Source organism: Antechinus flavipes, chromosome 4, assembly GCF_016432865.1.
Source record: "Antechinus flavipes isolate AdamAnt ecotype Samford, QLD, Australia chromosome 4, AdamAnt_v2, whole genome shotgun sequence".
Lineage (NCBI taxonomy): Eukaryota > Metazoa > Chordata > Mammalia > Dasyuromorphia > Dasyuridae > Antechinus > Antechinus flavipes.
In genome coordinates this window covers 161,124,208-161,150,281 of record NC_067401.1, presented here as the reverse complement: position 1 = coordinate 161,150,281, position 26,074 = coordinate 161,124,208, and the positions used below count along the sequence as shown (strand labels likewise).

The following is a 26,074-nucleotide window of genomic DNA, read 5'->3' as shown; positions in this document are numbered from 1 at the left end:
GCTTAATGAATGCCTACCATATAAATGAACTTCTATTCAGAGTTCAAAAAGAGGTAATCTGCTGCTAAATCTAGTATTTTTGCCATTTCACCACACTGCCCAGAAGAACCTTTTTAAAAATCCAAATTTTGTGCTTGCTTCAGCAACAAATATACCAAAATTGGAACATTACAGAGATTAGCATGGCTCTTGCACAAGGATGACATGCAAATTCACAAAGTAATTCATATCTAATAATAAAAAAAATCCAAATCTCCTGATGTATTTAAGATAAATTGATTTACAAAAGAATCAGCTTATATCACTTTTCAGGAATACATATATTACCAAAAGAAAAAAATAAGACAGATATCTGTCTATGACCCATAATTAAAACAGGCATTTTCTGAAATGTCACTCAAAATATGAAAAGCATAGCTTCTGCAGGCCTCTTTATTATCCTCCTATCCTAAACCCATCCCTGCTACTGTGTACAGAAATTTCATAAAGATAAACTACATTTAAGAATTGATTTTTTTTCTTTTCTGATTCTTCCTAACCAAAGTGAACAAATTGTTTATTAAAATTCACAGCACAAAAATAAACCCAAAGGGCTCATAAACCCTGAACATCCTAGATCATTCTACAGAATGAAAGTGGGGAATTTGGAGTGTGCTCCAGGTCTGGGATCTTCAACTTCAGAATGCAGGGACTATGCCCAGATAACCCAGAGTGTGTTGTCTAAAATGAACTGTGTAATCCTAATTTGGGCCAACTCCTACATCTGCTAGATCTGTTATTGTTGTTTAGTAATTATCAATCATGTCCAACTCTCAATGACCTCTTTTGGGTTTTTCTTGGCAATGACACTGGAATAGTTTACTGTTTTCTTCTCCAATTCATTTTAAGATGAGGAACTGAGGCAAACAGAATTAAATTAACTGCCCCAGAGTCACACAGCTAGTAAGTGTCTGAGGCCACAAGTCTTCCTGACTCTAAACCCAGTACTCTATCCACTGGCCCCTTGGAGATCTGTTAACATCATCCAGATTTTCCTGTGTTCTAGAGACTCTTAAGAAGTATCCTAGGCTCCTCTCCTAGAGCCACGAACACAGCTGTAATTTGGGCTGTAGGCATTCAGCTGCTGTTCTTGAGTTAGTCTCTTCTTATTCTTTATTCTGCATCTTCCATTCCAAAGCTTTTGATAGCAGATATCCATCCCCACACTCCCAAACCCAAGAGAAATGGGAAAGGAGGAAGAAATAAAGGGGGGAAAGGAAAGAAAAACGTCCTGACCCTAATTCTAGCCCTACTCAGGCTCCAACTGTTTTGATTCCCCTGAAAAATTTAGCCTCTTAGTCTAAACTCTTCTTAGAATGATGAATAGCACTTTATCCCAAACTCAGCCTCTCTCCCAGTCTGGGTCCCAGATTCAATCAACTACCTCCAGGCCATTTCCTGTGCTCCTACACCTAGGAATAAATCAGAGATGAGACAGAGGCTATCTTCCTCAGCCTCTTCTCTGCCCTCAATCCTGCAGAAATTTTTCTCTCCTACCCAAAAACAAAAACAAAAAAACAATATAACCCCATTCCCTCCCATTACATTCATTAACTATAGCAAAATTTACTAAACATGTAAGTGTAGAGACCTATTCTAAGCACTGGAAATAAAGAGATGCATAAAACATAGCACTGCCCTTCAAGGGTTTATAATTTTATTGTTGAAATAAAGCACACAACAAAAAAAATACATTGGAAAATATGGCAGCTGAGTAGTATACTGAGTAGTATAAACAACTAAATTACTATGGTAGGTTAAGTTTAAGTTTAAAATCAGAAAACCTGGATTTAGATATGAGATTTCCTATTGTAATTTGTATGACATTGGACAAGTCTTTTAGCGATATTTCTAGACCTCAGTAAAATAGAATATTGGATGGCTTCTAAGGTCCTTTCCTTTTCTAAATCTGTTATTTCATGACCATCTAATTAATTCCCTTAATTTTCCTGATAAGAAAATAGAGACCCACAGAGGTTGTGTCTTGAAAAGCTCATAAGTAATTGATATGAAGAATTTAAGTCTCCTGACTCTTAAAACAATATTTTTTCTTCTAGTACGCTGCCTTTTTCATTTAATTTTTTTCCCCTTTTATCCAGACTTACAGAATTTGAGTACTATTCATAGGTTGTAGATTACTTTCCAACATGGAAAGTTTTAAATTATATTGTAGTAGCAAAGAAATGGAAATTGTGGGAAATAATTGTGATGGAATACTACTGTGATATAAAGAATGATGAGCTCAATAATCTTAGAAAAATATGGATGAAGGGCAGCTAGGTAGTGCAGTGGATAAAGCATCAGCCCTGAAGTCAGGAGGACCTGAGTTCAAATCTAGCTTCAGATACTTAATACTTCCTAACTGTGTGACTGTGGGTAAATCACTTAATCCCAACTACCTTAACAAAAAGAAAGAAAAAGAAAAATATGAATAGACTTGCATGAAATAATGAAGAGCAAAACAAGTAGAATAAAGAGAGTGTTGTATATAGTAACAGCAATGTTGTTTCAAGAACAACTTTGAATGACTAAGTTATTTTGACTATTATAAATAATATCCAAAGGACATATAAAAGATGATACTATCTGCATCCAGAGAAAGAACTGATAAATAGAAGTATGTATAGAATGGTAACACATACACACAGGGTATATAGATATATGTATTTGTATGTACATATATATGTGTGTGTATATATATACATATACAAATATATATACGTGTACACTTATGTCTAATGGTAGCCATGGGGGGAGGGGAGAGAGAGAAGAATGAAAAAAGTACATGCTAACTTCATTATATATTTAAACGGTACAGAAAGTTGCAGTTTCACATGCAATCATCTTTTTTAAAAAAAAATTATACTATGCTAAGGAAATGCTTGTTTTATTCTATAAATTAAAAATAAGTAAAAATTTTAAAATAAACTATATTAGGAGAAAGGAACTAAGGAAATGTTAAGGTTTAGTTTGGAGTAGTTAGCAGGAGCTACAGTCACAATAAATGTATTAAAATCAACTTCCCCACAGAAGACACCATAACAGCACAGAATAATTTTTTCCCCCCAATGGACCCCTTGGCCAGGCTCTTGATAACCAGTCACTGCCTAAGCTGCCAAATTGATGCTCTCAGAACCAGAGATAAAACTATTTTCCCCATTCAAACTGATGAGAGGCATACAAAAATAGAACAAAATGAACCTGAAAGTTAGAAGCATAATCTCAAGCTAATCAGTTAGGTTCTCAATTCTTGGTTTTCCCACTTCTAAAATGGGGGTTTTTGTACTTTACCCTCACTTAACTCAAACAGATAAAAGTCAGTGAGTGAAAAACATTAAGGATGAATTTAAACATGATACCTTCTGTTTCCCAATATGAAATCACCTGATAGAGCAGGGCTTGTTAAATCATGTTAAACACCAGTTTTTCTGGAGTAAATACATATGAAAGTGTACAGTCCATCCATGAAGAACACAGACAGTAAACATTCCTTGGAATGACCCAAATGGTCATTCTTAATATTAGTTCTCAAATAACTTTACCATTAGTTCTCAAATAACTTCTTCAGCAATGACACACTTTCCAATTTCCAGAGAAGTAGTGCCATTCTTTGTTGCTGCTGTTGAGAAATCTCTCACCCATTTCTTTTCCCCTGACAGATCCTGACTTTTAAAAAACAGCTTTGTCTTTCATCTTCCCTTCATTTCTGTGCTTTATACTCCAGAAGTAAAGAAAACCCTTAAAAAGAAAATTCAGCCAGCAACTGTTCTTTCATTCTTTTTTAGTAATCTAAAACTTTCATCTAAGGTGCTCAGGATATGCTTTATTAGGGACACCTTGGGGAAAAGTACTTTTAAAAATAAAAGTACAGCATATTCCCTTGGATACTACTCTAGTTTCTTTTGCGCAATCAGCTGTATTGTACTGAACCTATATTTAGAATGTGTGTGTACACACACACACACACACACACACACACACAAAACTTGAAACTTTCCTCCTCTGGTGGAAGGTCACTTATGCCCTGGAAACAGTTCTCCTCTTTTGCCAGTCACCTAAATCTAAAGTAGTGTCATTCACAATAGTGTCACTACTGTACTCTTGATCTAACATTTCCAAAGGAACATGTGGTCTTGACCTAGAAAGGCAGTGAAATTCTGATGGGCTGACTCATCACTAAGACTGACATTTGACAGGTCACAGTAAAGCTTTCTCTTTTTTAAAGTCTGTAGAGAAGACAAAAATGCAAGTCAGGTGCTCTACAATAGGTGAGCCAAATGCACCTTTTTTTTAATGAGTTCATGCAGATGCCCCCACCCCCATCCTCCAAAAAAGCAATACAGACTTGCAGTGATTATATATGGTCTTGAGAACAGAAAACCTCCAACTTTCTCTAAATCTGCTTAGTGACCAAAAAAAGAAGAAGAAGTTTATGGCTGAGTCATGCTTAGAACTCATGATGAAAAATGATATATACCTGCAGAGAGACAAATAATGAATTCTTGATGCAAACTGAACTATAATTTTCTCTTTATTTTTCTTACTTTTTTGCAATATAGCTCATATGGAAATATATTTGCATGATTTCACATGAATAATTGATGTATTTCTTGCCTTCTCAATGGAGGCTGAGAAGAGAAGGGAAAGCTTATTTTACTTTTCTGTTCAAGAGATCAAGCTTCCCCAATGATGAGGTTTCCTTTGGCGCATCCTTCAGAATTTGGCACACAATATTTACTTGTGGCTGACTGCCAGTGTCCATTCATCTCACTTTAGTAACTTTGCCGTCATTGTCCAGAGAGCCTACTGAAACCAGCTTATAATAGTGACAACCTGGCATCCCCTAGAGATGCTCAGTTGCTAATAAGCTTAAGGTTTTTCCCTTGACCATTCTTACTCTGAGGCCCACTCTGCAATGCCCTTCCACCTTCTTCTTCTGCTAAAATCATCAGAAATCCCAGATTCAAAAGGAGACTTCTCCAGGAATTGTGGGTTGGAGGCCCTCATTTTAGACTCCCCTTCTTTCACACTCTGACATCTGAGCAAGAGTCAGGTTCAAACAGACCCTCTGGGGCATATCTTTGAAATCAAATAATATCCCTTCAGGAGCAGTAAAATGACTTACAAGTTTGGAAGGAAGCGAGAAAATTGGAATATCTAAGGCAAGGCTGAGTCAGCCATATATAGTCCTGTTGGCAGAAAAGCCTAATTTGCAATTATTCTACATTAAAAAACATAAAGATTATTTGAAATTTCACGATCCCCCAGTTTCCCCCTCTCCTTCATAGTACATTTATGTTGGACTTGCCAGTGAAGGAAAGTCCCATTGCAGGAATCCCATCCTTACCTCCATCTGATACCATTGGTCAGACCGAATCCACTTTTCAGAGCTACTTTTTGTAACCAGTTGCTAGATCATTCCTTATAAACCTCTATAATTTCACCCTTAGACTAATAACATAGGAAGCTCATAGTGCTTTTGAAGTGTCTGGAGTTTGGTTGCAGGAAAGCATTTTACTAGGACCAGGAACCTTCTATAAAAACAGATAAACTGAAATCCCTTCATAAGGTGAATTGGTGAAGAGCAGGCAAGCATTTTCTCAGGGTGCTGAAGAGAATGGAAAAGTCTTCCTCTCTACATCTGAGCAAAAATAAAAAGATAAAGGGAAAACAATACTTTTATTGAAGTCAGGGAAGCAATGTCACATATTAGTACATGTCAACAGCCTGTGTTCTGACAAATACTGGAGTAGAATCAGAAAATAATTCTTCACTTTTGGAGGCCTTTTCAGGAAGTATGGTGGTCTTTCTTTTTCACTTACAAGTTTGCATTACGCTTACCTTTCTCTTAATTAGTAATATGTTTGGGGCTGCTAGAAGTTTCCCAGATACACAACATAATCTTGTCATCTCCTCTTGATTCTTCCTTCCAGTTACTGACTCAGATCGGGACCAGAGTAAGGAACTGGGATAGTCTCTTTCCTCACAGGCCCAGCCTTATACAACTAGGATCTCAAGGACATTATGTGACAGGCTTTTGCAAACCCAAACTAGATGCACAGGCTGGGAGTTTCTACAAATATGATTCTCATACATTCATGAAAACATTCTACAACTGTTTCCTTGTGGAAGAGCTGCAAATGGAAGGAACCAGGGAGGCAGGAGGCTTCTCCCCAGTCATCAAAGACATCTGGTTGGCTGTAGCCTAAGAGGTGTGAAGTTGCCCCAAAAGCTTAATTCTTTTGTGGGTTTGCAGTTCCCCATCATCACCTGCAGCTTTTCATAGCAGAGCAGAATCTCTGAGGGCATTTCACAGACCTCTCATACTGACCTTATCGTCATATGAGCTTTCAATGGAAAATAATTACTTCAAGTCTACGTGATTTAAGAAAAAACTAGAAAAGAACCAAAATGGCAGAGTAAAGGCAATGACTCACTTGAGCTCTTCCCCAAACCTCTCTGAACACCTTTAAATAATGTCATGAAACAATTCCTGGAAGAGCAAAAGCCACAAAAAGAAGGGGTAAAATAAATTTCCAGTGAAAAACAACTTAAAAGGTCAGTAGGAAAGGTCTAGAGCACCTAGGTGAGAACTGAGCATAGTCCAGTCCCACTGTCACCATAGTACAAAGAAGATCAAAGCATACACCCAGAAGAATATATATCAGAGTCAAAAGCTCCTACATCCAAAGTTTCCTAGAAAATATGATTTAATATCAGACCATGAAAAAACTCAAAAAAGGATTTTGATAATTAAGTAAGAGAGGAAGAAGAAAAGTTGAGAAGAGAAATGAGAAGGGTACAAGAAAATCTTAGAAAATGAGTCAATAACTTGGTAAAGGAGATACACAAAAAAATCAAAGACAACAGCACCTTAAAAAACAGAGTAGGCCAAATGGTAAAGGAAATAACAAAAATCAAATGAGGAGAAAAATGTCTTAAAAGGAAGAATTGGTCAAATGGAAAAGAAGTTACAAAAGCTCATTGAAAAAAAATAATTCCTTAAAAATTAGAATTGAGCAAGTGAAAATTAATGACTTTATGAAAAATCAAGAAACAATAAAACAAAACCAAAAGAATGAAAAAGTAGAAGAAAATGTGAATACCTCTCTGGGAAAAAAAAACTGACCTGGAAGATAGATGCAAGAAAGATAATTTAAAAATTATTGAATTATCCAAAAGTTATGATCCAAAAAAAGAACCTAATTCAAAAAATTATCAAGGAAAACTGCCCTGACGTTCTAGAACCAGAAGACCATATAGAAATTGAAAGAATCCACTAATCACCTCCCAAAATGAAAACTTCCAGGAATATTATAGCCAAATTCCAGAGCTCCCAGATCAAGGACAGAATACTGAAAGCAATCAGAAAAAAAACAATTCAAATATCATGGATTTATAATCAGGATAACATAAGATTTAGCAGTTATTACATTAAAGGATCAAGGGGCTTGGAATGTGATATTCTAGAGGACAAAAGAGTTAGAATTGCAACTATGAATCATCTACCCTGCAAAAATGAGTATAATCCTTCAGGGAAAAAATATGGAAATTCAATAAAATAGAGTACTTGCAAGCATTCTTCATGAAAAGACAAGAGCTGAATAAAAAATATGACTTTCAAATATAAGGCAAAAGAGAAACATAAAAAAATTAAACAGGAAAGAGAAATCATAAGGGACTTAATAAGGCTAAACTGTTGGCATTCCTAAATGGGAAGACACTTGTAAATCAATTCATAAGAAACTTTTCATTATTAGATAGTGAGCATGGGGATAAGTTGATTATGAAGAGATGACATTAAAAGAATAAGGGGTGAGAGAGGAATGTACTGGGAAAAAGGGAAAAAGGGAGAGGTAGAATGGGGTAAATTATTTCACATAAGAGAGGCAAGAAAAAGATTTTAGAGTGGAAGGAAAGAAAGGGGAGATGAGAGGAAGTGAATGAACCTTACTTTCATCAGAATTCGCTCAAAGAGGGAACAACATACACACTCAGTTGGGTATAGAAATCTAACCTAATCTACAGGAAAGTAGAAGGGGAAGGGGATAAGAGAAGGTAGGGGAAGTAGAAAGGCACTTAGAAGGAAGAGCAGATTGAGGGAGGGGGTAGTCAGAATCTAAATGCTTTTGGGGAGAGGCAGGGTAAAGGGAGACAGAAAATAGAATAAATGGTGGGAGGAAGAGAGAGAGGGGAAATTGTATGGAGGGAAATACATTTATCAATAGTAACTGTGAAAAATATTTTTGAAGCAAGTTTCTCTGATAAAGGCCTCATTCCTCAAACATATAGAATACTGAGCCATTCCTCAGTTGATAATCAAAAGAAACGAAGTTTTCAGATGAAGTAATCAAAGCTATCTATAGCCATATGAAAAAAATGCTCTAACTCATTATTGATTGGAGAACTGCAAATTGAAATAACTCTCAGGTACTACCTCATATTGACTAATAGGACAGAAAAGGAGAATTAATAAATGTTGTAGAGGATGTGGGGAAAATGAGACATTAATGCATTGCTGGTGGAGTTGTGAACTGACTTAACCATGCAGCAGAGCAATATGGAACTATGCCCAAAGGATTATAAAACCATACATATTTACCCTTTGACCTAGCAATACCATTTGTTCTGCCAGGTGATCTTCAGAATCTTCCTAAGAAAATTCAAATAAAGGTGATTCAATTTTGCAGCATGGTACTGGTATACTGTCCAAGTTTCACAAGCATACGACAATGAGATCAGCACAACAACTGTATAGACCTTCAGTTTGGTAGTCAGTTTAATACCCCACTTCTCCCACACTTTTCTTCAGAGCCTTCTAAACATGGAGCTAGCTTTGGCAAAGCATGTGTCAATCCCATTATCAAGTATATTTATATATATAGATAGATATGTATGTATGTATTCCTGGAAAGCATACTGCCAAGGTAAGTGAACTTATCCAAAGCATTCAAAACTTCACCATTTGCTGTAACTGATGGTTCCACATATGGTGAATGGTGGGGTGCTGGCTAATAGAATACCTGTGTTTTCTTGGTGTTAATTGTCAGGCCAAAATTAGCACAAGCAGCAAAGAATTGATCCATATTTTGTTGCATCTCAGCTTCAGAGACTACATTGAATGCACAATCATCTGCAAACAAAAAATCATGCACCAAAACTCCCTCCACTTTAGTTTGGATAAGACACCAAATATTGAGGTCCTTTCTTTAACTAAACTGCCAAGCATTCCAACTCTACTGCAGAGAGAGCACAACTCTGCTAGACTGACTACACTGTTCGAATGCCAAATGTATGCTTGCCAAAAAGAATATTTTATAAAGAATTCACACATGACAAATGCTCACAAGGTGGTCAGAAAAAGTAATATGAGGACAATCTCAAGGTCTCCCTTATGAACTTTAAAATTGATTATAGACATGGGAGATACTGGTACAAGACTGCCCAGCATGGTGTGCCCTTGTCAGAGAAGGTGCTGTGCTCTATGAGCAAAGCAGAATTGAATCAGCTCAGAAGAAATGTGAAATGTGCAAAGTTAGAGAATCTACCCCAAATGTTCATAGGGACTATTTGTATCTGATCTGTGGCAGAGCATTCCAAGCTTGAATTGATCTGATCAGCCACAATTGGATACTGTAACTCAATTCTAACAAGTGTTATCATTTTAGTCCTCTTCAAAAATGAAGGACAATTAACCAATATTGCCACTACTAGGTATGTATCTTTTATCATAAGCAGTCTTATACATGTTAAATAGGTTACAGTATATCCTAGATATAATATATGTGTGCAGAACCGAACAGTTCTCTTGTGCACAGGGAGAATTGGATTCAGAAGGTATAAATAACCCGGGAAGAAAAACAAAAATGCAATCAGTTTATATTCATTTTCCAGTGTTCTTTCTTTGGGTGTAGCTGCTTCTGTCCATCCTTGATCAATTGAAACTGAATTAGATCTCTTTATCGAAGAGATCCACTTCCATCAGACATATTTATGGCAGCTCTTTCTGATGGCAAAGAATTGGAAACTGAGGAAATGTTCATCAATTGGGAAACAGTTGAACAAATTATGATGTGATTATGATGAAATACTAATATACTATAAGAAATCATGAGAGGATACTCTCAGAAAAACCTGGGAAGACTTCCATGGACAGTGGAATCACCAATGCAATCCTCAGAATTTTTATAAAGTGTTCAATGTGACATGGAAGTTTAGACACACACTATATATATTTTCCAACATCTAAACAATTAACTTGCAAATCTTATTGATTTTATTTCAATTACTTCTCTCTAAATGTACCTTCTCCTCCAGTCTTACTGACATTATCCTAGTTCAGGTCCAAACATCTCTTACTATTACTATACTTATTATGAAACTCCTAACTGGTCCTCCTGCTTCCAAACTGTCCCCTCTCTAATTCATCCTAAGAACAATTGCCAAAATAATCTTCTCACTGTGTCACTCACCTTCTCTGAATTCTATATATAGCTTCTTTAGACTAGAGAATAAAAATCTCTTGAGTTTCGTAATTTGGCTAAAATCTAACTTTCCAGACTTATTTCATACCACTCCCTTTTAAGGGACAGCTAGGTGATACAGTGGAAATGGAGAATGGCAAGTCTGGAATCAGGAAGATTCTTCTTGAGTTCAAATCTGACCTCGGACATGTAACAGCTATGTAACCTTAGGCAAGTCACTTAACCCTGTTTGTCTTAATTCTTCAAAGAACTGAAAAGGGAAATGGCAAACCACTGCACTATCTGAACCAAAAAAACCTCAACTGGGTCACCAAGAGGACAACATGACTGAACAACACTCCCTTTCAAATACTCTGAGCCCCAGGCAAAAATGGATCTTGAGCTTCAGTTATTGAAGTTATTGCCTTAGTACAGGTTTACTTATTCTGCCAAGAATGTCTTTCAATCCATCTCAATCCCCATGTCAGTATGCTATTTAAAAAACAACAACCAAAAAACCCCTTCCTTTTTCTTCTAAGATTTAACTTGGGCAGCTCCTTCCTTACAAAATTTTCACTAATCCCCATTATGCCTCTTCTAACTTGAAAAACTCCCCCTTTCCTCAAATTTCCTCACAACACTTTGTTGTGATCTCTCTTTTACCCCCATCACATTCTCCATCTTGTATAATATTCTTTCGTATCATCTCTTAGATTTTATCTAATACAATCCAAGAAATATTTATTAAACATTTTCTATATCCAACTAATCCATATGCATGTATTAAATACCTAATATTTCAGGTTCCATGCTAAGCTCTGGAAATACAAAGACAAAAATGACAAAAGACCAAAAATGAAGCAGTTCTGGCCTTCATGGAGCTAACACACACACACACACACACACACACACACACACACACACACACCCCTATAACTCACATAGTTATAGGTACAGAATATATACAATATGAATATAAGACTAAGAGGGTGAAAGGGCATAAGAAGCTGAGGGAATCAGAAAAAAAAAACTCCATAAAAAGATCTCACTGGGGCTGAGTTGTGAAGAAAAAGTGGAATTCCAAGAAATAAAAACAAGAAAGGAGTTCATTTTAGGCAGAAGTGACTGGGAGACACAACAAGTTGGTTAACACAATTGTGCCATAGAGTATTTGGAAAGTAACAATATGTAAGAAGACTGGAAAGGTAGAAAAAAATGAGCCAGGCTGTGAAAAAAATTTAAATGTCAAAAGAGTTTTGTTTTGTTTTTTTTTAATTCAGCTTTAAATGTTCTTCTTCCTTCTACTAACTCCTTCATTTGGAAAGCGAAAAAACCAAAACCCCATTATAAACATGTACAGTTAAGCAAAACTAATGGCCCCCTCAGCCATGTTCAAAAAAAATTAATAATAATAATATATACATACATATGTGTGCATATATATTACAAATTATATCTGTGTGTATATCTATGTATATATGTATGTATGTATATTTGAACACATACACATAACATAGGCAGATACCAAGTTTTGAGAACATAAAACTCTGAACTTTCTCTATATCTACTAAGTGACTAAAAAAAAATTTATGGGCAAAACATGGTTAGAAATGGATAAAATACATGAATGATGATGAGATTAATGTTAGCCAGAACTTACTAAAATATAGCCTGAATCACTGCATTCATACATACACACATACATACTCACACATTTAGCTCACTCTGCATTCTCAATTCATCACCTCTCTCTCTGGAGATGGATAGTATGTTTTGTGATGATCCTCAGATTGTGGATGGTCATTGTATTGATCAGAGTTCCTAGAAGCCATTGAAAGCCCCTGGAATTGGGGCAAGTAAGTGGTGAAGTAAATTAGAGCATTGGGCCTGGAGTCAGGAAAACCCAAGTTCAAATCCTAACTCAGATACTCCAAGCTGTGAAACCATCAGCTGTTTGCCTTGGTTTTCTCATCTGTAAAATGAGCTAGTTAGAAAAGGAAATGGCAAGTTACTTCAGTATCTTTGCCAAAAAACAAACAACCCAGACCTTATATCACTTACTACTCTATCCTTCCCCTCTTTTCCAATGGGCCCTTCCCATACTCAGGAAAAAAAAAGGAAACAAAGGAAGGAAGGAAGGAAGGAAGGAAAGGAGGGAAAGAGGGAAGGAGGGATGGAGGGAGGGAGAAAGGAAAGAAAGAAGAAAGGAAGGAAGGAAGGAAGGAAAGAAGAAAGGAAGAAAGGAAGGAAGAAAGAAGAAAGGAAGGAAGGAAGGAAGGAAGGAAGGAAGGAAGGAAGGAAGGAAGGAAGGAAGGAAGGAAGGAAGGAAGGAAGGAAGAAAGGAAGGAAGGAAGGAAAGAAGGAAGGAAGGAAGGAAGGAAGGAAGGAAGGAAGGAAGGAAGGAAGGAAGGAAGGAAGGAAGGAAGGTCCTGGAGTTTTAATAAGTAATAAGTAAGGTAATTAAACCTCTGCATTAGGAAAATCCATTTGGCAGCTAGGAAATTGATGGTTTGAAATAAGGAGAATCTTCACAAAGGGAGACCAACTAGGATGCTGTTGTAATAGTGCAGGAGCAAAGTGATGAATTATGGCCTGAATTAGGGTATGAGTTGTTTGTACAGGGAGAAGTGGATCTATGATGATGGATCTATTAGAAATGACAAAATTTGACAACAGATTATATATGTGAAACAAGTGAGAGTGAGGAGCTGAGATTGCAGACTTGGGTACTGTAGATACAAAGATAAAATAAAATAATTCCCGGTTCAAAAATCCTCTCTTCCCTATTGGGAGGAATACAACTGAGAGAAATAAGACACTTAAAAAAGGGGAATCAAGAAAGTCTTTCCTACAAGACAAGACATAACCTGAGTTTCAAATGAAGTTTGGTATTAAGAGATGGAAGTGAGAGGTAAAAAAAATTCCAGTCTGAGGGATAGCCCTTTGCAGAGGCAGTGAGATGAGAAATGAGATGCCAGATTCAGAGAAAAACAAGGAGGCCAATTTATTTGGAACATAGTGTACATGAAAGAGAGTAATATGTAGGTAGCTCTCTGAAAGCAGGAACCACATAATTTTCATCTTTATATCACCAGAGCCTATCGCAGGATATAATAAATGTTTGTTGAATTGAATGTAAAGGGAGATACAATTTGTCACCTGACTTGAAAACTGGGCTGGGCATTCCAGCACTTGTGTAAGAATGGGTTTTTTGCCTTCAAATGTAAGGGGGACCAGGAAGTTAGGAGAATGCAATTATGTGACATAGATTAAAAACACTTATCATCAGGGCTTATTATTGAACATTTCTTTTATACATGACACACACACAATGATAGGACCTAATACTGCCAAGATTCTGAGAAAGTCCCCAGTGCCATGGCCATAAATTATATAAGAGGAGAATTTTCTTGGTACAACTCAGTGAAGAAAATAAAAGGTTCCTGTGATAGAATTTACTGCTTAATAACTTTCTTGCAAGCTAAAGTTTCAGTTTAATCATTTGTAACTTTTGATATTTTATTTAATAAATTCAAGAGACCATATCAAAGAAGTCTTTTATATTGCTTATAAATTCAATTGAGGTACTTACATTTTCATGATAAAGTAACATTTTGGGGGAATCTTCTGCAATAAGCATCTATCTTTCTGACTAATTCAATATATTTACAAAGACTTAGAAGCCATATTTCAGATCCTGGACCCTGAATATTGACATCAGGATTCATCTTTTCCTTATAAAAACTAAACAAACATTATTTAGATTAATCATACTATTGTGTAATCCTATCACACTTTCACTCTCACAGATTTTGATGGACTGGCCAAAAATCAGGTCTCCTGCCAATAGAAAAATCCAGCAGAAGTGGCTATTGGTATTGTTCAGGCATAAAGCTCCCAGCTTGGCAGATAAGATTTAATATAAAAACCTAACCATCTTAACAGAACTCATGAAAATGTGCCTAATCATTATTTTCCATTAGTTCTTCACATATATCACTTTATCATTGACCTGCAGGCTGTAGACTTTTTATACCATGTCCAGAAACCTCTTCATTTTGGAAACTCATTGCAGTCTATTGGAAATACCAGCATCACTCTTGTGATTGGAAGCCCTCTCCTGAAACTGCCATTTAAAAGGAACTATGTCTTATTGCTCTCCAAACATCCAATTTAGACTTTTCCTACTATGCCCTTCCTGGTACTTTTGTCTCGCTTCTCTTTTCCAGCTTCCTTTTACTCATTGTTTTCCCCAATTAGTTCAGAAGTTTTTTGACAACACAGATTATCTTTCTGTTCTTATTTGTTTTCTCAATATTCCTGTCACATAGTAGGCACTTAATAAATGCTTTTTTTCACTGACTATTGATTGACATCACAATGTAATAATAATTATGCTTCTAATGTCAATGATCAAGAGGAAATTTGAGACATTTTCAGATTTTATCAAAATTCTTACTGGTCTTTATCCTCATTTCTTTCAGGATCTGTCTCCTTCCTTCCTCTTCCTCTCCCCGCCCCCCCACGCCTGCTCCCTGCCCTAAGATACTGCCTAATGCTGGCTATAAAACAAACAAAACATATACTAATTCAGAGTTTTTACTAGAGCATTAGATCATAAGACAACTAAATATAAACTACTCTGTATTACATTAGAATGGGCCCAATTTGCAAGAATAATTTCATCAGAAACACTTGTTTTGTAAACTTGGAAAAAGGTAAATCACAAATTGGTGCAAGCTTTAAAAAAATCCAAATATATCAACTATTTTCATGCCTTAATTTTCTTTTTTTATTGAAGTTTTTGATTTTCAAAACATTTGCAAAGATAATTTTTCAACACTGACCCTTGAAAAATCTTGTGTTCCAATTTTCCCCCTTCCCTCCCCCAAGATGATGGTGCATGCCTTAGTTTTCACATAAAAATTATATTCTTTTTAAATTCCCATATATGGTTATATATGAAACCATGTAACTATACTATCAGACCTTGAGCCCCCCTTTAGCCTCAGGTGATCTCTAGGATCCACAGCATTAGAATTCTAATAAAAAACAAAATTTGTTGCTGTTCAGGCACGTCAGACTTTTCGTGACCCCATTTGGGGTTTACTTGGCAAAGATAGTGCAATGGCTTGTCATTTCCTTCTACAGCTCATTTTACAGATGAGGAAACTGAGACAGAGTTAAGTAACTTGTCCAAGGTGACACAATTAAGCTAAAGGACTAAATTTGAAGTCAGACCCAGCAGAATTCTATCCACTGGGCCACCCAGCTTCCCATAAATTATTTACTAGCCATTAATTGCAGAGCTGTATTCATTTCATCATCAATTTACCTCATTCTCAATAGATTCCTCTTTCTCCACCAGTTGTCACAGCCATACATGGCCCAAAGCCACATAGAAAGAAAAGCAAGATGATGGGAGTTTCCAAAATGATGTCAGGCTCCCTATCTGAGGCATGCTGCATTGCAGTACATTTCTTGGCTCCTGACCTGGACAATGAGGAAAGGGAAGCAATGGAGGACCCTGCTTCCTCTGACATATTCAGCCAGCTGAGATAACAAATATCTGCTCAACAAAACTGTGACTTTATAAAAAATATCACTCAGGTAAAGTTTGTCTTGAGTTCTTTGACATCTGTTGCTATGGGACTCTGAATGACTCATCTAAGAGGGATAAACAATGTTACAGAAACACAAGGAGGCAAACCACTGAAATATGAACAAACACCATCAAATGAAAGTGCCCACATTACAGCAAACTTCCCACGTAAGTGACGCAAATCTTAAAGCACATACTTTCTCCTTCCTTAGGATTTTTAAACACACATACGTAATTCAGAACATATGATGTAAACCAAAGAGGATGATTGTAATTATGTCCACATCCAATCAGTCAATCAATAAGTATTCGTTGAGCACTTAGTACATACAGGCACCATGCTAGGCTCTGGGGAAACAAAACATTGCTTGCCATGAAGAGTTGTTTCCCAGGAAACAACAGAGAATCAATTCTCAGTTTTCATAGGGTAAATTCCTATGGTGCATTTAGGTGACATAGTGGCTACAACACTGGGCCTGGATAGGAACACTCATTTTCCTGAGTTCAAACCTGACTTCAGTTACTTAATAGCCATATGACTTGCAAACATAAACTTGCACCTCTTATTTTTTCCCTCTATTGAACATAGCAATGAATATGTCTTTTAAACGAGGTTACTAACAAAATCATGTGGGCAGCTAGGGGACACAGTGGATAGAACACTATCCCTGAAGTAAGAAGTACCTGAGTTCAAGTAAGACATTTACTAGCTATGTGACAGTGGATAAATTACTTAATCTCAATCGCCTAAAAAATAAAATAAAATAAAATCATGCTACTGCTTAAATGTGGTAATTTTGAGGATGAATTGGATTTAAATAGGCTTGTAGAAACAGATAGAAGATAATGTGAGAACAAAAGCACTAACCATGGGAGCAATAGCACTAAGAGCAGTAGACTAAAAAAAAAGGCTTCATGAAGGTAGTTTTTAAGCTGAGTCTTGCAGGAAACTTAAGATTCTCAGATATGTCATTGAAGTAATGTATTCCAGGCATAGGATATTCCAGTACAAAAGCACAGAGATGGAGAATGGAATGGTAGTTTTCCAACACACTTCATCAATAATTTTCTCTTTATTAACACAGATAATATGCACCTATCAATAAAATATAAATAAATATGACAAGAAAATAGTTACCACAAAATTCAATCTCTGGTTTGTGTTCTTCAATAGAACTAATGGGGTGAAGTCAGTAACTAGGGAGCCCATAGGGAGGGGAAATTGACAAGAGAAGATTTTTGTTGAATTTAAGTAAAATTTTAAGTGGATCTTTTCTTCAGTGGGCCTTGGTTGAATTCCCAAAGCTACTCCCCAGGTACACAGGGAGGAGCATTAACAGAATTATCTTGTCCTTGAGTGGGCCCTTTGTTGTTCTTCAGTGGGCCTTTTTTGCAATATGTCCTTGTAAAATTCCCTGCAAATTACTTGCAATGATAAAATTATCATGACCCTACCTTATCTTATTCCACCAGAAAACAAAGCTATAGATTGTCAACCCCTGAGATTATTTTTTCCCATAAAAGAACTTATTTGTACCCCACTTCTTCAATAACTTCTCTTTTGGAACTTAGACTACTTATTAATAACCTCTTTCTTTATTTTTTTAATGGCCCTACTTACCCTGACTCTTGTCAATGGCTAACTCCTTTTTAGGACCTTAGTTAACAGCTTAATAAAATCTCTGCTTCTTGATTTGGAGATGTTCTAAGCCTACAAAATTTTTTGAGATACCTTATTACACTGGCCTATAATCCCAATACATTTGGGGGGTTCATACCCCCAACATTTGATAGCCTACATGGGGAGAGTTCTGGAACCCTGATATATTTGGGGGATTTAGCGCTTCTGTACCTTGTACCTCATCTGCAGGAGATTCCCATTTGTCTCTTTCCTCTTTGCAAAGAGATCATGGATTGATGCAATGTAGCAGTATAAACAATATACTTTAAAATTAAAAAATAAAATGAAAATGCCCTTAGCTTATGATTCTCAAAAGCTAATTTTCACACATACACAAAAAAGTCACCAAAGCTCATGCCATAATAAGCTATGACTATATTGCCTCACTTCTTTTCAAATCTCCTGGCTTGATCAAAAAATTATGTTAACACTTTCTTATTGATTAAAAATAGTTGTTTGTTTGGGTTTTTTAAATTAGCTTTTAGTATTATTAGAAGTGTTATAGGATATCATCATAGAAAGTAATGACCAAGGGAAAAAAGAGGGCTTGATCATGTGATGAGGAGGAAAGACCACTCATGGGTAATTTGTGTGTTCTATTGGTATCCACACAATTGTTAAAATAATGTGAGAAAAGGCATCATTATTTTTGGGGGGGTTGGGGGGAGGGCAGAGCTAGACGGGGGGAGAGAAGGAAGCAGTGAAAGTAACACTCACCTAGTGAAAAGTAACACTCGGCTATCTAATTCAATAACACCTGAGAAAGACACTAGGTCCTAGGAAAGCATATTCTTTAAGTATCCTAGACAAGAGTTACAATCTCAGCAAATGTGTCAGAAAATTTTACAAAGTACTACTAGTATGAACAAACAACAGCTCTTAATACCCCTCCTTAGGAAGAAGAGGCTCAGAAAATATAGCAGAGCCAAAGCTTAACTCTTAATAGGTGTTAGTGAAGAGATTGATGATGAGGACCTATTTTATTCCCCTTGAGAGTTCAATTCTGAAGAGTCTTCCAAATACTGAAGTTCCTTAGGAAAATCATAGACTTGTTTAAAAAAAAAAAAAACAACTCTATTTCTTCATGTGTCCTTGGTGAATAGTTAAATAATGATTGCCTGATGGGCCCTGAAGTAATCAGATTTTGGCTATACCTGCAGTTGCTAGTGTTGCATTAGGAAGCTGGCCAGAAAAACACTTCTGTTTTAAGGAGCAAAGAATAGGTCAGGAAATGGGAGGGCAGAGGAGATTGAGAAATATCAAATTAAAAATGAAACTGAAGAAAGCTGCAAATTCAGCCTATCATCCTTTCAGAACTTCTGAATGTAGTGGAATGATAAAATAACTTGCAAGGTTTACATGTAAGTAGCAACAAATGAATGGTCTCTGCATAAATTAGTTCTCAAAGTCTTTCCAAAGTCAAAGTTCTTTCAGACAAATCTACCAAAAAAAAAAAAAAAGCGACAAAAATATTTAAATAAACTTTAAATATAAGGTATTTCACAGAGATGTAGAAAATGAGATAAATCTTTGCTTTTCTGTTTGGTGGAGGAGGAAAGGTAAGGAAGGAAAAGAAGGGACTTGAAGGGAATATGAGACAAAAGTGTATAAGGAAGGAAAAAAATTCAAACTTTTTGTATTTCAGATGTCCTTTTGGGGTACTATATGCCTCCCAATTCTTAACCAGAGAATTTACTGTCAATGGCAATGTGTAGCAAAATGCCACATCTCTCTTTTTTCTTCTACTAAAGCTTTTTCCAGCAAAACAAGGGCTTCCATATCTCCTTTTCAAGGGCTACCCAAAACACAAATTTAAAGAGGCTCAGACTAGCTTCAATACAGTATATGATTGTTGAAAAGAACAGAGGATCTTTTTTTTTCCCCAAAGAAGAGTTACATAAATCTAACAGAGGGTTTTTTTTTTTCTTTGACTCTAGATGGATGGGCCATCTAGTTGCTAAGTTATTGTTATGAGAGCTCCTAGGTGAAATCAAAGCACAGCTAGAGAGAAGCCTATGTAAAAGCCTAAGTGCTTCACAGATGCCCAATTACCCCTCTTTACAATTTAATCCAAATTCAATTGAACAAAAAAATGCTTTGAGCATCTTCCATTTCCAAGTAATACCTAGCCCCTCCACAACATGTAGATTCTCTAGACCAGAAATTTTTTAAGAAAAACAATTTTTTTTAATATGCCCAGAGCCTAAGGTGCCAAACAAAATAACTTTTATGGTCTCCTAATTTAATAAAATCTCAATCTAGCAAGAACAGGACATAGGACCACCACTGCTAACAGGAAGTACCCAGAGGCAGACCATAGGGCTATGCTAACACGCTTTGACAGCCAGGGTTTTAGTTAAGGCTCTTGAAATGGGGAGTGGGTAGAGAGTTGGTGAGAATCAGCCCTGGGAGCTCTTACTGTTTGGAGTGAAGACTGGCACACAGACAGAGTTTAGGAAGCAGATGGAAAGGAGAACCAATGCCACATTCAATGAGATTATGAATAATGTCTAAAGGCTAGGGAAAAAAAAACCCAAACAGATGTCTTCAATAGTATTTCTCAGTGGGCAACTTAAAGGGTTTCAGAGTTTGGGATGCTGTTTGAGATTTTAGTGATACATCTGACTTTAGGCAATTATATTAAGGGCGTACAATGTGCCAAAAACCGTTGAGATGACATAAATTCAGGTTGTTTTTTTATTCACCTTTTGATCTGATTTTTCTTGCACAACATGATAAATATGGAAATATGTTCAGAAGAATTGCACATTTCACCTATATTAGGATTGCTTGCTGTCTATGGTGGGAGTGAGGAAGGGAGAAAATTTTGAAACACAAGGTTTTTCAAAGGTGAATGTTGAAAATTAAGTTTGCACGTATTTGGAAAGATAAAAAGCTATTAAAATAAAATTTTGGGAAAAAAAATAAGGTACAAATATAGATAAAAACAAAGGCAGTCTCTGATCTCAAGGACCCTACATTCTAACAAGGGAAAGATAATACATTAAAAAGGAGCTAAAAAGTAGGGGATTAGGGGATAGGTACTCACAAGCTGGTATGATGAAGTCCAGAGAATGAAGGATATCTGTCTCCTTCCTTAAAATGAAGGTTCTGGGAAGAACTCACCAAAGGGAGAAGGGGATCAGCAGGGTCAGAAGGAGAAGGCAGCTGATTCATAGACAAGTCCAGAGAAAAAAAGAGAAGTCAAGAATGACCTAGAGGTTGCAAACTAGGGGAACTAGAAGAATGATGATGTCCCTGACAGAATTAGCCCAAGTTCAAAAAGAAGAATAGTCTTTGGGTAACCCTACGCAAGCCATTCTACCATCTCTGTACCTTTATTTACACAACAGTAAAGTAAGAATGACACCCATCTGATCTGGTTCTTTGGGAAGAACAGCTCAGGGATTCTGATTTTGGGTTTGTTTTTTTGTTTTTTGTTTTTTTTTTGGTATCATGATCTAAAGGATCCTTCCCCTAGACACTGTAGCTATGTGACCCCTAGCAAGTTACTTAATCTGTCTACCTCAAGTTTTCTCATTTATAGCACGTAACTCCCAATGCTTATATGAAGACAAAATGACATATTTTATAAAATTTACTGCAGTGCCTGGCACATAGTAAGTATTTAATAAATTACTTGTTTTCTTCCTTTCTTTCTTAAACCTTTTGGAAATCTAGGGATCCCTTTTCAGGAATGATTTTGAATATACAAAAAAAAACCCCTTAATATGTTTATATGTATTTATATAAACATACTCTCTAAATCCTGACTACTCAGCAAATAATAGTGTTACTACAGGAGTTCTTAAACTGGGGTTCACATCAAGTTAATGGATCAAGTTAATATGAAAAGAAAGAGAAAAGTAGGTCCTCCCAAAGCAAAGGGAACACAGAGAATTCCTAGTATTATGAATCTGGCTTAGATGGGACTTGAGCATCCATAATATGATACATAGTAATTTATGATGAGTTCATGCCATAGAGGTATAGCTATACTCTTTAAACCTCTTTTATTATTATTCTTATAATTTCAATTTTTAAATTTTTTTCCCTTTAAACTTTGTCTAAGTCCAGAGAGAGAAGCCCTGTAAAGAAGGGACAACCCATCACTACCAACTGCCAATCCACAGAGCAGACAAATGCCTAGCTAAAGCCATAGAGGCACCTTGAATAGGAAATAAGATGTAGTGTGTGTCATGCAAATCAAATTACCATTACCCATAAGACCTCAGTAGAGACAGCCCAGGATTCAACGCCCAACAGCCCTGGAGGCAGCAGGACCCATCAGACCACCAGGGAATTGACCGTTGTGGATACACAATCTGATAACTGCTGCATCCAATGTTGCAGCTGACATCTTCTCAGCAACCACAACTACAAGAGTTCACTGACAATGTCAAGTGGTTTCACATCAGAAAATGGCTATATCTTTATCAGCAAAAATAACATATATCACCATCTGTTTTGCCACTGCATCCTATAGACCATGGAGTCTTTCCATTACACTTGCAACCAAATTTGAATTTGAACCCCTGCAGAACTGCCACTGTGTTGCTTTTCTATTTTTTACTCCCATAAACTCTTAATCATTCATTTGTAGATTAGGAACACCCAATTCTTACCTTCTGAGATTCCATTTCTTCCTTTCCCCCCCCAACTATTAGGAGGTACTTAAGAAGGCTTAGAGGTCTGAGAGAGATAGTAAATTAGACAAGAGTTCTTCACTCTAAACAAATATGTACCTCACCAATCTTTTGGGGCAGAGGATAGGACAGGAAGAATTTAGGATTTTTCAAAAGGAAAAATTTTAGTTGGGACCTGAAGGAAGTCAAGAGATAGAGACCAGGAGAGACATTTCCAGGCATAAGGCATAGACAATAAAAATGTACAATCAAGAAATGGAGTGTCCTGTTCAAGGAATGGCAAAGAGGCTAGGGAATAAAGTATAAGAGACTAGGAAGGTAAGACAAGACCAAGTTATCAAGAGACTTAAAAGCCAAGCAGTGAGAGAATTTTATATTTCAACCTGCAGGTAATGGGGAGTTGCTAGCATTTATTGAATGGAAAAGAGGTAGGGAAGACATGGTCAGAAATTGTGCTTTAGAGAAGAAAACTTCCAGAGAAGTGGAAAATAGACTAGAATGGGGAGAAACTAGGAGAACTTACATATAAAGAAAGGGTAGCGAGGAAAGGAAAATTTTGTCTGGGGAGTCACAAGGATTATGAATAAAACCAGAGAGCACTCAATTTTCATGCCCTTTCCAACATCAATGGTAGTATTGATTTAATCTCCATTCTGGAGCAAGACTTGGAAAGGAACAGGGTGACATGTGACCAATTGATCAAATGTGAAACACATTAATAACAATTTCTAATAAAATGCAGACCTCTCTTTTCTGCAATGACTCAGATATTCTAAGATGGCAGCTTTCCTCTTGCCTGGAAGCAACAAGAAAAACTGTAAACTCATAGCTCTGGATATCAGAATTTTAGCTTTGTCTTTCATGCATTCTATTACAATACTTCACATATATTAGGACTTAAATGTTTGTTTCCTACATTAAATTTTAGACCCTGATGACAAATGGGGCTGGGAATTGCTTTACTAGTCTCTTCTTCTGTGCCCCACAGATCAAGTGATTTTGTATGTCCCTCCCTTACCCCAAACAGCTGATTTTAATTTATAATCCTGTTTTAATGAGTATTTGTGGACTACATATGAGCCCCCTCTATTATTAGAGGACTTGATCCAGATTACCACAATTTCTCCATGTTTACAACTTTAAGTATCGTGAAACACACACTAGCCATTACAGATTCAGCTGCAAAATAACTATTTCCCACTCAATTTTGACCTGTGTCAATATCCCCTAACTATGTTCCTTCTTTGATCTAAAATGGCCTTGTTTATTAAGTTTACATAGTTTTTCTAAAGACAATTTTTTAAAAGATCAAGTTGACCTCTATTAGGGTTTATCCATAAGATCACTATGACATTGTATTCTCCTTCCTTTCTCGAGGAGAACAGCACCTGGCTCACCATCTTTCTTTCCTCCTAATCTGCCCTTATACTAAAGGACTTCTGAATCTATACCAATGTTCCCCCAGAGTTCCTTTAAATTCCTCCTTAAATCCCTCATCCTTCCCTCAATCTTAGCTATCTCTAAGGATGTCACACTGGATCTCACCATTATCTACAAGTGTTCTACTTCCTTAATCAAAAACTCTTGACTTCCCTTTATCTGGTTATTAATGTTCTCTCATTCCATATCTTCTGATGACTTACCTCACCTAAACCTAATTCTTTGCCTTTTTCAAGATATCCAATTCCTTCTCTCTTTGGTACTTCTCTCTTTGGTACTTACCCCTACTCTGACTTCACTTTATTTCTTTTCCAATTTCCCAACTAATTTAACTCTACACTGTCATTTACTCTCAAGTCCCTTTATCTCTTGTCCTATTGCAACAAATAACTTGCCAAAGCTCAGCTCTGAATTATTACCACCACCTGCCTCTTCCAATCCTGCTTATATGCTGTTGAACAGAAATTAAGTCACAATCATGCTGAGTAAGAATATCATAAATTCATATTATCCAATTTCAACTGAGCACTAACTGTAGCAAGGCATTAATCCTTTTATTCCTTCCTAATTTATTCCCTATCTCACTGCCCATAGAAAATTATTTCTAAACTTGGCCTTCAAAACTTCAGCCTTCAAAAATTCTTTTTCTTTCTCCCTCAGCTAAGGACTTCTCCTCTTACTTTACTGAGAAAATAAAGGTTTATTTTTCTCCTTTCCTCTTCGTTTCAAAAACCTTTGTCATCATTTCCCATCATTCCATTTTCCCTCGGCCTTTGACAATGTGATGGTCCTTCTCCTCGGCAAAGCCAAGGATCACTCACTACATGACCATTTAATCCCATCTCCTATATCTATTTCAGCAGTCTGCCATTTCAAACACTCCTGCCCTAGTTTTGAACATGCAACTTCTTTCTAGCAATTTTTTCTGTTTTGACTAGAAACTCTGAGGGTCTTCCCCTCCCAGATTAGAGTTTGGGTTTTTTTTTTCTGACTAGATTAAAGAAGCCATTTTGGGGGGGCTCATTTCTTCTCTAGCTTTGATTCATGAATTTGTGCTGCCTGAATCAAACAGGAACCTATCAAAAGATCTTAGCTTTAATTTTAGACATCATTAGAATATCAGGAGCCTCTCCAGTACCTCCCATTATGTCATCCTAGGTGCCTCCCCCCATTAGGTCATCCCCATCCAGGAACCTCTCCCATTATGTCATTGTTCTTGTTACCCTATAAAAGAATCTTGTATCTGACATTCACCGCTGGATTCTTGGAGATGATAGTCTCATTCAGTTCTGGGACCAAACCATGGCTCCATTTGGTCCTAGTAAATCTCTCTATTAAATAAATTATTAAATTGTTCTCTAAAAAAAAAAAAAAAAGATCTTAGCTTTAAAAGGTCAAGGTCTTTCCCTCTGCATGCAGGACCATCTCCAGTTGTCCTGATCTATATCTCATCCCTGGACCCAGATGGCTCTGGAGAGTAAAGTGAAGCAGACAACTTCACACAGTCCTCCCTCATTGAAATCCGACTTACCTGCATGTCACAGCATCATCTCCCTGATATCATGGTCCTTTTCCAGAAAGAAGGACAAACAACAACAAGGATTCCTTACTACCCAAAAATACACGTAAGTCTCTTCATGCATAAAGTCTATATTATTCTCTCAAGTCATATCATCCTATTATTTTCCTCCTTTTTTCAGAAAAAGGTATACATATTTACTGTTTGTATTCTCTTTCATATACTTCTCAACCTTTGCACTCTGATTTCTGATAGCATCTATTAAATCAAACTGATCTCTCTAGAGTTGCCAATGATTTTTTTAATTGTCAAATCTATTGGCTTTCTTCTGCACACTCATCCTTCTAAACTATCTGCATTTTGTGCAATTGATCATCCTCTTTTCTTTGATGTTTCAATGTTTTCATGACACAGAGTAGTTTCCTGGTTTTCCTGCAACCTGTCTAAATGGCCCTCTGTTGTCTATGCTGTTCCATCATCCATATCACATTCTCTTATTGTGAGTGGTCCCCTAATGCTCTGCCCTAGGTCCCTTTCTCTTCTGTGTCTACATTCTTTCTCTTTCTTGCTGATCTCATCAGATCTCTTGGGTTTTAATTATCATCTCTATTCCAATGACTCACAGATTTCCACCTTCAGCAGTCTCTTCCTTTAGTCTTACATTACCAATTGCCCATTGGACAT

General features: G+C 36.6%; 1 protein-coding gene and 1 pseudogene across 1 annotated transcript in view; one reads left to right on the top strand and one right to left on the bottom strand.

Annotated features, from left to right (window-relative positions):
• Nucleotides 1-26,074, bottom strand: part of PITPNC1 (phosphatidylinositol transfer protein cytoplasmic 1) — a 361,819-nt gene that overhangs the window by 260,654 nt on the left and 75,091 nt on the right. The window lies entirely within an intron of this gene.
• Nucleotides 135-234, top strand: LOC127563564 (uncharacterized; annotated as a pseudogene).